This window comes from Macrobrachium nipponense, chromosome 39, assembly GCF_015104395.2.
Source record: "Macrobrachium nipponense isolate FS-2020 chromosome 39, ASM1510439v2, whole genome shotgun sequence".
Taxonomy (NCBI): domain Eukaryota; kingdom Metazoa; phylum Arthropoda; class Malacostraca; order Decapoda; family Palaemonidae; genus Macrobrachium; species Macrobrachium nipponense.
The window spans coordinates 29,254,087-29,268,554 of NC_061099.1; positions in this window are offsets into that span (position 1 = coordinate 29,254,087).

A 14,468-nucleotide genomic window follows, 5' to 3' on the forward strand; every position below is an offset into this window, starting at 1 on the left:
CTGATGGTCCATTCACTAAAACGTGTCAGGAAGAATCTGTGCCCAACTCATATCGTTAATCAACATGATTCTCGAGGGCTCAAGCATCCAGAACCAGGTACAACAACACTTTAGTGAAAGTACAGTAAGCTTGGCACAGCTACTGAAATTCAATTCTGTTAAATATGCCCGCAAGCAAAAGGACAAATCCACCCATATCTGACATAGTTTGGAACGGGAAACACTGCTAGCAATTTACATAGGGTTGAACGTGCGTGATGAGACTAGGAAATGAGAGAGGTGGTTGACAAGCTTTCACAACTTAGTGTAGTATTTCATATGATAAAGTCCTCCAAATTTCTACTGATATGGGAAATAGTGTATGACAGCAGTACAAATGGGAGCAGGTCATGTGTCCACCAAAACTAAAGCGTAATATCTTCATTACAGCAACTGTTGACAACATTGTCAATAAAAGTTCAACAGTGGCTAAAGAAAACTTTCCTGGAATTGGCATAATACTGTTTCAGCATCCAGAGGAACCAGAAGAGGGCATTGGTAGAGTCAGATCTCTTCCATCAGTTATTCAGGAGTTAGGCAACCCATTTCTAAAAGAAGTATTTGACCTACTAGTTTTTGACAAAAATGGCATTGCTGGTGCATCAGTCACTCATAGCGTGTAGAATGTGATTAAAATTGGAAAGGAAGGTTCAGAATTATTTATAAAAGAGAGACTTATAGATTGCCAGAAACCTCTGACTGACATCATTCCCAGCAACAGGCTGCATCTGTTTAGCAGTTCAACAGTAAGCAATCAGGCAAAAAGCAAACAACTGGTAGTATCTGGTAGTATCTTCACTAAAGAATGATGCACATCTGTTTCCCCGCCTTTACGGCGCATATCAAACACATGAGGCAAATGTGGATGACTTTTCTGTCATGAAAATCAACCACACCCTTCATCTTTGTCCCAGGCAGGGAAGCTCCGACAAGGGACAAAGAGTGATCTTTTGGACTGTCTTGATGAAGTTAAACCAGTGAATTATTAATGTCCTCAGGTCACATGTGTAATACTTGATGGAGCAGCAATTGTTCAGATACGGAACCCGGCTGACAACATTAAAATCTTCTAATGATATACCAAGTAACTATTTATTCCATATGTGCTTTCACTACAAATTTGCAATACAGACTGACCTTGTTTGGGATCTTTACCTGCCTGAGAGTTTGAAAAACATGACTCGAGAAAACCGTGGTAAAGGTGTACGTCAGTGATTGGTTAACTCTGTAAGAATTCCTGGACAATGGCAGAATTTTCCTAGAGTAAACGAGAACAAAATAGACCTTTTCAACTTTCTTTCCAAGGAGATAGTCGAATCATTTGATGACCAGAACAAGGAGTTAATAGTTACACTTGAAAAGGACGTTCTTACATCTCCACCATGTACAAATTTGAAATCGCTTGCCCCTAGCACCCAAGGAGAGGCAGACAGTTGTATGTTTCTACATGCTGCTTATGCAGTACAATGAGGCCTTAGTAGAATCCTTATCCGAACTGTGGATACAGATGTTGTGGTGCTTGCAGTTACTACTTCCCAGAAACTTTCTGTTCAGATATGGATACAATTTGGAACTGGAAAGAGCATGCGATTCATCCCTGCACACGACATAGCCAATAGTCTTGGTCCGGACAGGTCTCATGCACTAACGGGATGTGACACTGTATCAGAATTTAATGGGGGTGGTAAAATGACTGCATGGACTGTATGAGAGTCATATCCAGAGCTGACAGATGCCCTCTCTCAACTATATCATGAAAATCCAGAGATAACAGAGGCTTGTATGATTGTAATCAAAAGGTTTGCAATTTTGTTATATGATCGCACTAGTCCTGAGGAAAATATTAACAATGTTACAAACTGTTTCCACAGAAAGGCAAAGCTCTTGACTTGATCCCACCTATGCATCATGCTTTGGTGCAACATGTTAGGAGTGCAGTGTCAAAGAGTATTGTGTTGCTGCCAGACATTACATGTACAACCTAACCTCCCATGCCCAACTGATTGGGGTTGGCATAAAACAACTGCTGCTCAATTCAAACCGCTATGGACAACACTCCCTGAAGCTGCAAAAATCTGTAATGAACTAATCAAGTGTGGATGTAAAAAAGGGTGCACTGGACACTGCTTTCATGTACTTCACTTGGTGCATGTGGTGGAGAATGTAACAAAGATTAGAGCAATCATATGAAAATGTGTAGTAAATACAGCAATTCATCGCCCTTGTTTGAGATTAGATTTGGACAGATGACTGCCACTTTTATTTGCATGGACGTATGATTACTAATATCCAAGCTTGTTCAACCAATTTTAATTGACATCAATTGTAGTTTACCAGCATATCTTCATGGAATTTGTTATCCAACTCTGTCATACTTCAACTGAAGGCTACATAATATAATACCATATATTTAACTATCAGGAATTGCATTAATGTCATTTTGTTACTTTTTCGGGTACACAGCATCAAAGACTTATGCTGTGCTCAGTTTTGTTAGAATTGTACCTGTTTGTAGCATAGCGTACTATTGGTACCTGTAATAGATATATGCTGATGTCCTTGCATCTTCCACTTGGTTTTTGGCTATTTTTATTTTAATATTCTAATCACGTATTTCTTAGTATTTTGTGCCACCATTGGATTTCTAAATCATGGAAATCTATACTAGATGTGGTGAAAATAGCTATTTGGTGACGGCCATCTTGAATTTAAAGATTGTTGCTACCTATTCATAAGCATTTCTAGTAGACCTGGATTCCTTGGTCACAAAAATGTAGGTATAGCAATTTAAACCATCTCGATATCTGTTCTAGTTATGAAGAAATTCAGCAATACAGGTTGTCCATGGCGGCCGTTTTGAATACAAGATATTGGCCATACAGAGCAAATTTTTTGGGCGGCCCTGGACTAAAAAATATTTGTGTTGTACTATCCTAACTGAGTGCCCAGTTTTATGGTTTTGAGGGTAAAGGCCCAATCTAACAGCTAACCCGCCCCACTATAGTGTTTAATTTCGTAGTAAACCAAAGAACATTTAGAGTTCATGATAATTTCCATATCACTAGGTACACTTTTCAGTGACAAGGAATTAATAAAGTTGAATGCTGGATTGAATAGCTGATATTTCACTATAGGATGAAATGTGCAAAGAAAATATGAGGTAAAAGAATGAGATATTTACTGTAGATATATATATATAAATATATATATATATATATATATATATATATATATATATATATATATATATATATATATATATTAAGCTACAAATGTCCTGTAATATCCAATTCGCTTTACCTCGGAATTATTATATTTTTCATATTTGTTAACCGAAGGGGAATTGTTTAGTTTATAATTTCATCGTCTCGTGGGTTCGAACCAGAGCCTATCAGACATTTGTAGCTTAATGCATCTATATGAATCTCGGTGATGTGATAAAAATTCAAACATATATATATATATATATATATATATATATATATATATATATATATATATATATATATATATGTATATATAAATATATATATATATATATATATATATATATATATATATATATACATATATATATATATATATATATGTATGTATATATATATATATATATATATATATATATATATATATATATATATATATATATATATATGTATATAATCCTACTGAACTAAAACATTATTAAGGCAATTGTAAAAAATACAAAAATCATATAGATTAAAAGGAGTAAAACATTGCCTTACCATTTCGAATATTTTCATAATGTTTTCCATCGAACAAAGCACTAATATGTGTCTTCTTAATATCGGGGCAGAGATGTCGGTGAAGATCATTACATCGTACAAAGGAGTAGTGCTGTTCTCGATCTGAATTAATGTATATTCAGACAGAAGAATGGCACGACTGTATCACTTCGTCAGCACCTGAAAAATATATAAACAAATACGTATATATATATATATATATATATATATATATATATATATATATATATATATATATACATACAATGTGTATATACATAATATCTACATATGTATACATACACACACACACACACACTATATATATATATATATATATATATATATATATATATATATATATATATATATATATAATATATACATCATACATACATACATACATATATAATAGTACCAGAAGGGAGTAAAATAGAGCTAGGCTTGACCGCACTTGAATTTCACACGAACGTATCTATAAACTAATTAATATTTAAAAATAAATAAACAATAGTAAAACTCTATATGAAATAAGTTTTATTTTAATAAATAACTTCAAAAAAATAACTGCGGAAAGTATTTAAGAAATAAAATGTATTTAAACTTTCTAATAGCTCTGACAAGAGATAAATATGGCAAATAACAATTATTTTCTTTGGTGAATGATTGAGAAACTCACCTTGGTAAGAGTCGTCGAAAATCAGTAAAAAAAGATGAGGTGGAGACGATGCGAAAAGGAACTGGAGAAATGCTGTCTGAACGGGAGAAGTCATCCTAGGAGTTAGAATTTGAAAAAGAAAAAAAGAAGAATATATAACAGAAAACATTATTTCCAATTTTCCATCTAAACGTTTACTTGCTATAAGGTAAACATAAATGAAATCTGAATTGAATTGCCATAGTTACCTTTTATCACCAATGAGTTTATTAAGTATTACTAATATTAACTTTATCATTATCTTCGTTATTGAGTTTTTTTTGTAAATTTTATGGCTGGCATTTATGATCGTATTTTGCTGGTCTATCTTTTAATTTATAAGAAATGGCCCTTTTGCAAAATGACAGTGAATAAAGTCTATTATTATTATTATTATTATTATTATTATTATTATTATTATTATTATTATTATTATTATTATTATTATTATTATTTATTATTGATGTTGTTGTTGGTGTTGTTGTTGTTGTTGCTGTTGATGTTGTTGTTGTGTTATTATTATTATTATTCAAAATGACTACACATCCATTGTGATCAAACATGAAAGACTATTTGTTTGTAAGCAAACATTTCATACAACAGAAATCTTTTTATATAAAAACGAGAACGTAGGGACCAAATTCGATAAACCATGAATGCCAAAATATGAATCATATTACTGAAAAATAAATCCATACGTAAAATGCAATATAACTCAGTACAATTTAAATAAATTAAAACGTTGCTTTTAAGTTATGAGCATTGAACATAATATATGGCTTTATTCAATATTTCCTAAGATATTCTACTTAATTTGCAACTGTAGATGATAATATATTTTTATTTAGCATTACAGAAAAAATAATACTGTAAAGGACGTTAAACTTGACGAACATCAGTGACTCAGTTGTTGAATATATGCTTAAAAAGAGTAGAGTGAAGTCAGTTTATGGAAAATCCAAGTTTCATTGTTCCTCTACCGCACTAAGCACGAAATTTCGTAAGTTCTACATCTCTGTTAAGGATAGCAAGAACTAGCGCTAGCAACAAGGGGCGGTCGGGAAGAATAGAGTGGGTGGTTGACACAAACTGCCTCATGTATTACCACTTTTTTTTTTATCAATACTCATGTAACAGTAACAACTTAAACCAGCCAATGTCAAATCTAAACATCATACAAAATATTTATAATTTTAATGAAAACTTTGGCAACAGCTAATAATTAACAGTATTTTCTTGCCTTAGTTATTCATATACATATATTTGAAAGCCTGAAATAATAACTGACCATAAAAGATACTTAACAATCATATGATGATAAAAAGAACAGCCATTCTTAAGAGCGATGAAATAATAATGTAACCTATTATTAAAAACAGGAATATTTTTAAGTTGTAATTTGATTGTTGAACATGAATCTCAAGGTCTTACCTTACTTCGCGTTCCGGCCTCGTGAATCCGTCAAAAGACAACGCAGGTGAAAATCTTTCGTCAAAATTCTGAGGATCCACCATCTCCGAGGACGTTCTAGGTACCAAGAAACCTGAAGCATAAACATAGAAGAAATATACATTACTGAGTCTATGTTATTAACTAAGTAATTGCCTAATAAAGTGGTTTTATATTGCAAATATTCTTAACCATTGAAAAATTACAATACTATTCGTCTTTTCTATAATTATAATAACATTAACGATATTTGCGTATATCAAATCAAAAATGATATGCTTGTTCATCTTTACTCACCAGTCAAGAGGGTTAAGTATAAGTAGTCTCCGAACATCGCAGAGTGGAATTTTACCTGTGAATTATATACGTGTATATATATATATATATATATATATATATATATATATATATATATATATATATATATATATATATACAAAGGTATAAGCCGGAAGGAAAAATAAACAACGAAGTTTCTGCAAGATCTTTCGACTCTGCTGAGTAAAGGACGTTGAGTCGAAAGAACTTGCAGAAACTCCGTTGTTTATTTTTACTTCGTGGCTTATACCTTTATTTATGGATTTATCACGTTCCAAACTTTCGTGATTCAGTTATACTTAGCAGACCGATTGACATACATGAGAAACTGAGATAGCAAGGAAGGGTCGTGTAAGTGACAGATAAGGATTATAAGGAGATTAGTACCTAGAATCCAACACACCTGGAGAATTAGTAACCTTCCCAAACAAGCATAAACATGGGGACAATACTATCCACTATCCACATCCTTAAAGATAAAGCAGAACTGCTAGGCAAATTGTCAGTCAATTTCCTTACCTGTACGGATTAGTCAAAATGCACAAAGAAATAACCCTATGAGGCCTATTATTAGTACTGTTGGCTCAATTTCATATAAACTTTCGAAATATATCACTAAGATCTTATCCCCGTTACTTAGAAATATCTCAGATTCTCATATATATAATTCTATAGGTTTAGTTGATAAATTAAACAAAATTAGTCTTTGCCCCACTGATTGATAACGTTAATTTTGATGTATGTTCTCTTTTTACGAAAGTCCCTATAGACTCTATTTTAGAATATCTTAGTAATGAATCAACTCAGCATGAATTACCTCTACCTGTAAGTCACATTATTTCACTCACTAGGTTGCGCATTTGTGATTGTAAGTTTATATTCAATGGTGAATTTTATCAAAATTGTACATGCAATTCTTTGAAAAACGCTATTTACCTAATATCATTTATATTCCTTTAAAGTGGTATAGATTATGTTGATGATATTTGAGCTGTTTAGTCTGCTGGTATCGATGTAAATGATTTACTCTCTAAATTAAATAACTTGGTACCATCGATTAAATTTACTCTTGAATTAGAAAAAGACAATTTTCCTCCCTTTCTTAGATGTTTTGATACATAGAGAACCATTTCCATGTAAATTCAGTATTTATAAGAAACCAATCAACAACTTAACCAATGTTCATTTCTATTCAGGCCACTGTCTTAATATCAAAATATTAATTTTTTTCTTCTATGTTTTTACGAGCATTACGCATTGTCAGTCCCCACTATTTCGATTAAGAAATTGAATACATAAGAAAAATAGGGAAAGCTTTATATTATCTTCACATATATTACATATTTGCTATAATAAATCCCACAAAACGTTTTATAGTGTATAAGTAACACGGAGAAAGAGACTTCTAAGAACATTCTCAGTTTGCCTTATTTTAACGGTTTTGAAACCATTAAATCATTGTTAAAATCTTTTAAGGTCAACCTCGTTTTTTCTTATAATAACACACTAAAAGGAATGTTAATAAAAAATGGCTCCAGGGAAAGCATAGCAACAACATAATATATAAAATTCCATTTATGGATTGTCCCTCCTTTTATCTCGGGCAATCGAGCAAGGGCTTAGAAGTAAGATTCAAACAGCATAAATATTCTGTCAAAACTAGGAAAACATCGAATGCAATATTCATTCATTTAAGTGAAAACAACCACTGGATAAATTGGATTGGTAGTTCAATAATTGCAAGATCAAAAGATGTCATATCACAAAGTCTTTTAGAATCTGTCATTATACAACTTACTTCCCATTGAAATTTTAATATTAGTCGTGGCCTATTTCATTTAGACCCTTGTATTTGTAACATGTTTAAGAATGACCTCAAAGGTACAATTGCAGACTTAGATATTTTCTTTGTATATTTATGTTTAATATGTTTTGTGAATAAGTTTTTGTTTACCAAAGGTTTGAATGTGGTCAATTGCCGCCCTGTATTATCCTTTAATTGCCTTGTCCCTGTGTCTGAGCAGTTGGACTTATCTTTTTGTAAACCTCTTAAATTGTCCCCAATTTTATACTTGTTTGGGAATGTTACTAATTCTCCAGGTGTGTTGGATTCTAGGTACTAATCTCCTTATAATCCCTATCTGTTACTTATACGACCCTTATACCTTTATTTATGCATTTATCACATTCCAAACTTTCGTGATTCAGTTATACACACACACACGCACACACACACACACACACACACACACACATATATATATATATATATATATATATATATATATATATATATATATATATATATATATATATATATATATATATCCAATGTAGCACAGAGGAAGAGGTACTTAGGGATATCCTTAAAACCACGGTAAAAGTATGAGTGAAAAACTGGGGACTAGGAACGAGTACTTTCGTAGTTTATTGTACATTTTCAAGTTCACACTGAATATAATAGAAGTTGACAAACCTATATATACAAAAACAGAAAGTGGGTGCGGGGTTGGTTACAGTTCGTTAATCTGCGTGGTGTATTCTTTAAGCAAAAGAGACAAGGAGAGAGGATCAAGAGACAAACCAGGATGGAGATTTAAATTCCTTGTTGACGTGGCTTAAAAAAAATGGATTCCAACAGATTTCTTTTGGGGTGATCTTTGACCCTGCTGATGATCGAAGAATTATCCCAGTGAAATGCTTGGCCTGTATTAAGCCAATAATCCGCAATGACAATATTTGTTAAGCCTCTGGATATGACATGTTTGTTCTGAGAGCATATCACATTTAGATCTTTCGATGTTTGCCATATATAAATTTTATTACATTCTTTACAAGGAATACTGTATAAAATATTGTTTGAATTTGATCGGCTGATCTTAATAAGTGTAGATCTCAAAATACTAAGTTAATGTCGATAGTTTTTAAAATGGGTACAGCAGGAATTAAATTAGGATGAAATGGTATACGGGGAATTTTTTTAAGTTCTTTGTTAACACTGGTCAGATTGTAATATGTCTTTTTTGTTTTATTTTTACCAAGTTCCGGAAAATAAGGAAGAGTAACATATTGAATATCTTAGTTCATCAATAACTTTAAACTCATCTTCGAGAAATTCAGGACTACAAATTCTAAGAGCTATAAGATGCATACTGGAAAATGTTGACACCTTAATTTGTTTAGTATATGGATATATGACAAATTATTCGTGGGTTTCTTATATACTTTACTAAAGCAAAAATTTGTGTTATTTCTAACAAGTAAGACATCCAAAAATGATATACAATTATTTCTTCATATTCTGTTGTGATTTTATGGCTGGTACAAGATTGTTGATCTTGCACAACCATGAAATTCACAATAGAATATGAAGAAAATAATTGTATACCATTTTTGGATGCCTTAGTTATTAGAAATAACACAATTTTTTAAAAAATTATATAGGTGTCAACATTTTCCAGTATGTATCTTAGAGCTCTTAGAATTTGTAGTCCTGAATTTTTGGAAGATGAGTTTCAAATTATTAATGAAATAGCTGATTCATTATGTTACCCTTCATATCTTTTGGAATTTTGTAAAAATAAAGCAATGAAAGACATTTTACAATCCATCCAGTGTTAACAAGAACTTAAGAATATTCTCTGTGTACCATTTCATCATAATTTCATTCCTGCTGTAACCATTTTAAAAACTATTGATATTAAGTTAACTTAGTATATTTTGTTAATATAATAACATTTTGAGATATAAATAGCCGATCAAATTCAAACAATGTTGTATACAGTATTCCTTGTATAGAATGTAAGAAAATTTATATAGGGCAATCATCGAAAGATCTAAAGGTGAGATGCTCTCAGCACAAATATGTCATATCATGAGGCTTAACGAATAATGGCATTGCAGATCATTGCTTTAAGACAGGCCATGCTATTAACTGAGATAATTCCTCGATAATCTGCAAGGTCAAAGATCACCGCAAAAGAAATCTGTTGGAATTCATTTTTATTGAAGCCATGTCAACAAGGAATTTGAATCTCTATTCTAGATTGTCCTTTCATCCTTTCCCCCTCTCTTTTTTGCTTTAAAATTTCGCCCCCCAGATTAACAAAATATAACCCTGCTTTCCCCTTCCTGTTCTATTATATTCAATGTGAACTTGGAAATGTAGAACGAACTACGAAAGTGCTTGTTCTAAGTCCCCAGTTTTTCACTCACCTTTCTACCGTGGATTTAAGGATATGTGTACACACACACACACACACACACACACACATATGTATATATATATATATATATATATATATATATATATATATATATATGTATATATATATAACTGAATCACGAAAGTTTGGAACGTGATATATCCTTAAATAAAAGTATAAGCCGCGAAGGAAAAATATACAACGGAGTTTTTGCAAGATCTTTTGACTCGACGTCATTTACTCAGCAGACAAACTGACTTACATGGGGAATTTACAGTACAAGAAAGGTCGTATAACTGACAGATAGGGATTATAAGGAGATTAGTACCTAGAATCCGCACACCTGGAGAATGAGTAACCTTTCCAAACAAGCATAAAAACATGGGTATAATTTATTTTTCCTTAGTGGCTTATACCTTTATATATATATATATATATATATATATATATATATATATATATATATATATATATATATATATATATATATATATATAACAAATCTCGCAAAGATTAGCAGAACACAGAAGATCAGTGCGATATGCACCAGCTGTCCGTACAAAAAAAAGAAAATGCTGGAATCTGCTATAATCAAATCAAACCAACAATAGGAAACTGTCAGGAGGACACTGGAAATTGGATGACATCGACGAACTAATACTTATGCCGCTCCTCAAGATTTACTACCAAACCTACATATGTATTGTATATATCTCTGTTAAAAACATTCCTATATCCATACTTTACCAGTGATCAGGAGCACAGAAGGAAGAGCTCGAAATATATGGTTTCAACATCAAAATAGTGTTTTATGGGCCTTATAATGAATCACTCGAATACACTTTATTTCGTGATTATATGTTGTATTTTTTAATAATTTCAAACTGTGCTCATTCTATTCAAGACTGATGTGCTTAGGTAATGTTTTGGATTTTTTTACTCGATTTTCATTCGTATCATATGATTCATAGAGTTTTTCTATAGTAAAAATCTATTGAAATTTGTTCAAATGACTTCTTCCATTCAGCTCTTTCCATGAATTCAGGGTTTGCTTATTCTACCGCAATTTTATTCAGTTAAAAGATGGTCAGGTTTTACCTTTGCATGTATGTTTGTTTGTTTTTTGTTTGTTTGTATGGTGTTTTTACGTTGCATGGAACCAGTGGTTATTCAGCAACGGGACCAACGGCTTTACGTGACTTCCGAACCACGTCGAGAGTGAACTTCTATCACCAGAAATACACATCTCTCATTCCTCGATGGAATGGCCGAGAATCGAACCCGCGAACACCGATGTGAGAAGCAAACACCAAACCAACCACGCCACTGAGGCGCTCCTTTGCATGTATGTAGCCATATTCCGAAGTCTCATTTAGAAAAGCTTTCTAGATTTTATCACATATGGATGAAGAGAATTGTACATAGGCCATATGGACCCAGCGGTTAAGATTTTGTGACAATGATAGTGTTTTAGACACTGGTAGTATTTGTTTCCAGTTGTTGATGCATTTCACACGCCACTAATTGTATGAAATTTATTTTCTTGATCGACTGAAGTTTTGTCAATAGAAAGGGAAATCTTCGAGTAGTTTTTGTTTTCTGAAAAGCCACAGAATGTATAGTTACAACAGTTTTAAATGTAAGCTTTCAGCTGATTCTTTTGCAAAGCTTAGTAATGGTTGGCATAAAGTTCCAAGACGCTTTCTGTTTTATCTTCTCGGATCCATTATCAAATTGATGTTTCAATATTAGAACCAGTGATATAAGTAAGAATTTCAAACACCAAGTCTCAACGCTCTTCAAGGGCCACCAATCCAACGCCTCGGCTTTTTTTTATCTTTTGAGGGGGATAATGTATTCGTTTGTAGCAGAATGCATTAAAGTTTTACAGTAGTTTCATCAGAAATTCAAAAAACGTCATGATGATCTTCGAAATAACTATTAATATAAAAATTCGAAATTTCCACAAAAATTAAACTAGTGTTGCGTGAATATAAAGTCATATTACAGTTAATATTTATTCGTCTGTACAAGTAATATATATATATATATTATATATATATATATATATATATATATATATATATATATATTATATACATACATATATATATATATATATATATATATATATATATATATATATATATATATATAATATATATATATATATGTATGTATATAAACAAAATAACTCATACTCGAGAAGCATAATGGAATCATTATTCCCAATACATTTCTTATTTAAATGAATGCTATACAATTCAAGTACATATCATTTTCACGTTTTCATTTCAGTCCCGCTATCGAAGGCTTGCTTTTGATCGCGTTTTCGAGGCCTACCGAATCTAGGCCTGGTATAGACGTGCCCTTCGTCCTGCCATCTCCTGATCCACCTGTAGATCGTAGTGATGCTCAGGCCCGTCTCGTAAGAGATCCTCCTCACGGGGACGCCGTATAACCACATCCAGACCAGCTGGGAGCGCGCGTTCAAGGTGGCGGGAGTGTCTGTCGAAAAGTAATTCATCCCGGGTTCTGGAAATGAAGTACTCGGACTCAGTTCGGGCTTCTGGCAGTGTTTTCATTTTTCGTTTATTGTTTTCTTTTGAAATGAGTTGTTAATTAAACCCATTTGATACTGCTTTCTTTATGTCATTTCAGTGGTAATATTCTCCGTAACGCTTTTGTTCTTTATCAAAGGTACATAATGCGTTTAGATTTAATAATACATCTGCTCTGGTACGAATAACGAAAGTCTTTTTCTTCTGACTTCATGGAGAAATCTTAGCCATTTAATCTAATAAATATTTCTGGGCAAGACGTATCCATGCAGAAGCACAGGAGATGTAGACAGAAGATATAAAAACAAAATTATGTATATTGTAGGTACGAGGACTGTGCACCGAAAAAATGTTAGCTTGTAAATAGATCTTTATGAGTGGCATAAATAGAGGCTAGAGAAAATGTAGACCAAGGTATGTTATAAAGAATTTCTTTAAGCAAAAGGGAGTCTGTCTCTCATTGAATATGCGGAGAAAAACATCCCATTACAACAGGAACAGTGAACTTATTATAAGTGGTATAACTTGGTGTTACCCCTGAAACTAGAGTTCAAATGTCTTTTGACAAAATTTCCTGTTGTCCACGCATAATTATGAGAACGGTAGCATCTACCCTGTATGGATAAATATCCCGTGTTGGAGGTTTTAAGTAGAGCATTACAATTTCAAGGTCTCGTCCAATGGATTGTGCAAAGCTTCAAAATCTACCCGAAACTGTATTCACTGACAGGAAAAAACATCTCCAGATACACGACTTCACATAAGAAGCCATGGGACTTGAGTGTGTGCTCACTAGCTTCTTATTTTATGGCATTACAATTCCTATTAATATATTAGTATTCCCCAGATTGAACGATTCGTAGTAATGAAGGAAATATTTATACTGAGCAACACCCACTTTTTCATATGAATGAAGAATCCACTCGCAATTCCATACACACACACACACACACACACACGCACACACACACCACACACATATATATATGTATATATATATATCTTGCAATTCCACAATGGTCCCGTGGGTGAAGTATATAAGAGATCCTCACGTGAAAATGAAAGAAGGAGGTACCAAGACTTTCAACTTTTATTCCAAAGTCATCTTCAGGGTACTCAGAGTACCCTGAAACTGAAAATGACTTGGAATAAAAGTTGAAAGTCTTGGTACCTCCTTCTTTCATTTTCACGTGAGGATCTCTCTCTTATATATATATATAATATATATATATATATATATATATATATATATATATATATATATATATATATATATAATATATATATATAAGTATGTGTGAGAGTGTATGACTAAATCACGTAGATATGGAACATGGTGAATACATACTTAAAGCTGAATTCCTCGACGTCGAAAGGCCTTGCAGAACTCCATCGTTCTTCTTTCCTTCAAGGAATTTCTTCCTCTCTGTCTATCTGTCTGTCTGTCTGTCTC